Consider the following 5536-nt stretch of genomic DNA (forward strand, 5'->3'; position numbering starts at 1 on the left):
TATAAGCTCCTTATCTCCCACCTTCCAACCAAGACGTTCTAGATCTCTCTGAGAGGAGTCTTTAGACTCAGTGTTTCAGAAAATTATCAGCAGCAGCAACGTGTCCATTTACTGTAAGTTGATTTAGTTTTGTTTGAGTTTTAAGAGAAAGCCTATTTCCAGGGCATGTTTTCTTTCCTGTGGCGTTTTACACTAATTAGGGGAAAAGGAAAAAAAAGAAAAGAAAAGAAAGGAAAAGAAAAGAACCCTGCATAGAAAAAAAATTTGAAAAGTTTTTTACCTTTAACAAATTCACAAATATTTTCCAAAGTGCATTTTATAAAGCTGTGCCCTTTAATGCGTCTTTAAAAGTACCAATATTTAAAATAAAATTTTAGATAATTAAGTTATTTCAAAATAACTTAATTTGCATTTGCATTCAGGGAATGGTTGAGTTTCTGAATACAAAAAGTTGACACTTACCTCTGTCAGTGTTAAAACAAATATTTTGGAAAGAAAGTTGATTGATCTATACCTTCTCCTTTGCTTCAATATTTGCACCACGGGAAATCAGTTTTTCTGCCAGTGAGGTGCTCTCACTACACACAGCATAATGGAGAGCAGTGTTGCCATAGATATCCTTAAGGTTTGGATTGGCACCACGTTCCAACGGAATAATGGCACAAGCCTCTTCCTGACAATGGACAGCCTGTCCGTATTAGACCAAGAAATAGATTGTAAATTCTAAGAATTTGAAACACACATTCCATAGGTTCCACCAACTAGTTATATTTAAATGAGATCAATTTATTTTAATTCTATATATGTACATCAATCTCTGTCATGCTGAAATAGTTGGCTCTAATATACCTGTATCAAAGGTGTTCTGTTTTCTTTGTCACAGATATCAAGCTGGCATTTTCTGTGAACCAGGAAAGTGACCACTTTCACATGGCCACTGGCACAGGGCAAATGTAGAGCAGTTCTACTAGAGTAAGAGGACTTTCTAGGAAACTGTAGTGCAATATCTCAAAACATATAATCATTCATGTAATTGCAAAAATTGAATAGCATTTTTTTCCTCTGCCTTCAAAACAAATACTTAATTTTTTTGAAGAAAGTACAGTACTTACTAGTTCTTATTGCTACTGCTTTAATGAAAACAGCAACCTATTTGAATAGAAAGAGCTGAGTCTTTGGATTCAGTTCAACTAGGGCTTGAGTCCTACTTCAAACTCTGTCACTTACCTACTATTGCTTAGCCTTTCTGTGCCTCAACTTCCTCATTAATAAAGATGACAGTAGTAGCTGTCTCACAGAACACCATCATGATGCTTAAATGAGAAACTATGTAAAGTATTTAGAACAGTTACTCCCACAACTCAATAATTGTAAGATTTTTTGTTTTTTGGGACAAAGTCTCACTCTTTGGCTCAGGCTGGAGTGCAGTGGTGTAACTATGCCTCAGTGTAGCCTGAACTCCTGGGCTCAAGTGACCCTCCATTCCCAGCCTCCTGAGTAGCTGGGACTACAGATGTGCACCAGGAAGGCCAGCAATTCATTTAAAAATTTCTGTAGAGTAAGAATCTCACTTTGCTGTCCAGGCTGATCTCAAACTCCTGGCTTCAAACAATCCTCTCACCTCAGACTCCCAAAGTTCTGGGAGTGCAGGTATGAGTCACAGCACCGAACCAGATATTATAATTACTAGTATTACTACTACTTCACAAGAACATTTTAATTAGATAAAATGATACAATTATACCTACTTTGCAGGATGGCTTTAAAAGTAGGTCACATTTTAACACCGCTGACATTGGAATGCCACATATAATTCATGATTTATTTTAACTATCATTTGTAGCATTTTAAAAATTATCTTATTGATACGTAAAATAATGGGGCATCACACGATCCATGAGAGCTTACATTACATAGAATATGGTAACTCAGCAGGCCTAGGGCAGTTCTAGGCTTAGAACTGGCCCTTAAATACATTTTAGTTCTTAAAGGTACTATGGGGAAAGAACACTGAAATAACAATAATGCATTTTTTAACAAATTAATTCTTTGATTTTCAAACAACTTAAAGCCAAACGAAACTCCTGATTAAAATTAATACGTATGGTTCATTTTATTCAACACTTATACTTACAGAACATATGCAAATAAGTCTTTCCAAACATGAATATTAGTATTTAAGACTGATAAACTTTTGAAAGGGCAGTTAAAAGTTATTTTCTACTATTTTCTAACTTCAGAAATGCTTTTGTTTGAAAGGTGGGAGATAAAGTTTCAAGGAGATGAAGTCCCAATATTGCTACTTTAATTCTCTCAGCTTGGGCAGGTAGTGCAGGTAAACATGAAGTTTTTAAGGATAGAAGGGTCCTGAAAGATAGTAGAACATGTCTGCTACATAACAGGTACTTAGGTTATGTTTGATGAATAAATGGAAAGAAAGAATGGATAAATACAGTTTTGGAGTTCAATACTTAAAAAAAAACTCCTATAAAGCAATATTTTTGCAATAGTAATTGTTTATATGTGTTATGTTTATTTTTAAACAATACAATTAAGATGAAATGATTGATCTATCATTGTTTCCATAAATGGAATGAGTATATAAGAAAAACATGTATGTAATAAAATATATAGATAACAAAATCTGGAAACAGATTAAAAACATTCCCTTTTTACTTCTGAAGAGGCTAAAAATTCAAGGAAGATAATAATACACACAACAATAAAATATAGAAACTAAGAAATTATTTTTTTTCAGTGCAAGGTTCATATTCCTCTCTTCCCAAGGATTATTCCATTATTAATAAACTTTTACTAGAAATTTTCTACATGATCACTGTAGCAATCACAGATAAGAAAAAGGAAAAAATGTCTTAAAATACAAATGCTCAGAAATTACAAATTTTATATTTTGTATATATTTTTTGCTAAAACAAGACCATAGTATATTTGTGTGTATGTATAATTTAACTGACTTTTTTCCTCACTAGCTATAACAAAATACATCTTCGCATATCGACGTACTTCTGTATCTATTGCCACCTTCAGTGGTCACATATTATTCCATCCAATGGATGCAACTGAAATTTATTTATAGGATCCATTCTATGGGTTCTTTTTAAAATAAGTGCTGTGAAAAATAAAGTGCATGTATCTTTATTTCCTAAGGGTATTTTAGTATAAGGGAATTGATGGGTAAAGGGCATACACAGTTTCTAAACGTTGTACTTACCACGAAATTATCTATTTGAAAAGTAATCAGCAACTTAAACTCTAAGCAGTACTATAAAACATCCTCACAAATATTGTGGATAGAAAATTGCTTCATTCCTCTTTTAATTTAAATTCTTATACCAGAAATGTGAAGGAATTTTTCCTGTGTACATAAGTAACTTGTAGATCTGGAAAAAAGTTCTTTGCCCAGTTTTAGAGTTTTTGAAGATTTAATTTGAAAGAATTCCCTGTAAAATGAAAATGTACTTTTCACATAATGTGTATATATACATATAACTTTTCATCTAATGTGTATAGATAACTTATATAACATAATATCTGTAATATATATGGTGTAAGTATCAGTAATATATATATCATATGATATATAATAAACAATATAGGCCAGGCACAGTGGCTCACACTTGTAATCATAGCATTTTGGGAGGTCAAGGCAGGCAGATCACTTGAGGTCAGGAATTTGAGACCAGCCTGACCAACATGGTGAAACCCCTCTCTACTAAAAATACAAAAATTAGTCAGGCATGCTGGCACCTGCCTGTAATCCCAGCTACTTGGGAGGCTGAGGGAGGAGAATGGCTTGAAACTGGGAGACAGAGGGTGCAGTGAGCCAAGACTGTGCCACTGGACACTAGCCTGGGCAAAGAAGTGAGACTCTGAGGCAAAAAAAAAAAAAAACCACACACACACACAAAAAAAAAAGAATATAATGAATTCCCTATAAAATGAAAACATACTTTTCATCTGTGTGTGTGTGTGTGTGTATATATGTATATATATATATATATATATATAATATAGTTAATATTTTTCAAGTAAGCTTTCTTTTATTTTGTTGATTTTTTTCCTGAATCACAGGCAGTTTTAATTTTAGTTTGCTAAATCAACCTTCAGGATGTCTGCTTATGAGATCATTCTTAGGAAGGCCTTTGTCAACATAAAATGTACCTGTAAAATAAGCATTTGTGTTTTCTTCTGGTACCTTACTCATTTGCATATGTAAAAATTTCAATCTCTATTCCATCAGGAACTCATGTTTGAACATAAAATTTCACTGGTTTTCTTCAAACAGCAGGCATTTTTTCATTAATAATTCATCCTTTCCTACTCATCAATCCTTGTACTTCTATCTTACATAATTTCAATGTTTCTGGGTTTCCTACTCTGTTCCATGCGTTTGTCTTTTCAGCTGTCAGTAAACAATTAATTGTGGACATTAATAACACATTTTTCTATCTAGAGGAGCAAGTGTTTTTTCATTCCATTATGAGATTTTTTAAAATGTCATCACAATAGTGAAAGACAGCAGATGCCATACAAAAATGTTAAAACCTTGATATTTTCATTCGGTCTATGTAAAATTGATAAACACAGAAAGAGCTCTCATGTTGAGAAAAATGTGCCTTCCCATTCAAGAACACAAAACCCACCTCCCACTTCCAAGTAAAGAACCTACCTACACAGGTGGATACCGATGTAAAACGGACAGTTTTCTCTGAGAAATTTTCGGCTATTGAAAATAACTCATGGTATTTTTGATAGGGAATGAGTTTTCTCATTAGGCGCCTCCTATAATGTATATAAACCATGTTTTAAAGGTGTCATTAAAAATAAAACACCGTATATGCTTAACTTTGTAAGTTAAATCACTCATCTTCTCCACCTGCTCCAGCCAGGGAATTATGAGGGATGGAAAACAGCAGTGGGCCCGTTTGGCTCTGCCGCTTGGAGAATGCGTGGCGCCCTCCAAGGTCCAGTGACAGGGGCTGCGGGGAAGCCGGGCCTGGGGACCCCCTTCCACCCTGGGGCTGAGAAAGTGCTACCTGTGCTGCTTGTCCAGGGCGTCCAGGTCTCCGTTACTGAGCGCCAGGCAGCACTCCACCTCCGCGGCGTCGCCCTTGACAGCCGCCCTCTGGATCTTCTGCAGTTCGGCGTCCCGGATTCAGTACCCGGAATCCGTGTAGATGCGGCCTATGGAGCTCAAGACTATCTGGCCCATGTGGCTCCCGAAGCCGAGCAACTTCATGGTGGTGACTTTCTGTCAAACCCCCAACCACCGTCTCTTGAGTGGGGGCAGTTCCCTGTCACCTTTTCACCACCACCACCACCCCCCCTCCGCCCCCGCCTAACCAGCCCCAAATCCCCGATCCAACCCCAAATCCGTGATCCAAGCCCCAATCGGTGAACTCAAATCTATGATCTAGTCCAAAATCCGCGATCCAGCCCGGTCCACCACATCCTTCAGTAGCCTCCAACACTTCAGACCAAGTGAGCCTGGCAAAGCGGTTGGGCGGCGTCTGCA

At 36.4% G+C, this 5536-nt stretch overlaps 1 pseudogene; it reads right to left on the reverse strand.

The window, feature by feature from the left end:
• Positions 1-508: 508 nt before the first annotated feature.
• LOC112633690 lies at positions 509-5260 on the reverse strand (annotated as a pseudogene).
• Between the last annotated feature and the right edge of the window lie 276 nt (positions 5261-5536).

Source organism: Theropithecus gelada, chromosome 10 (genome assembly GCF_003255815.1).
Source record: "Theropithecus gelada isolate Dixy chromosome 10, Tgel_1.0, whole genome shotgun sequence".
Lineage (NCBI taxonomy): Eukaryota > Metazoa > Chordata > Mammalia > Primates > Cercopithecidae > Theropithecus > Theropithecus gelada.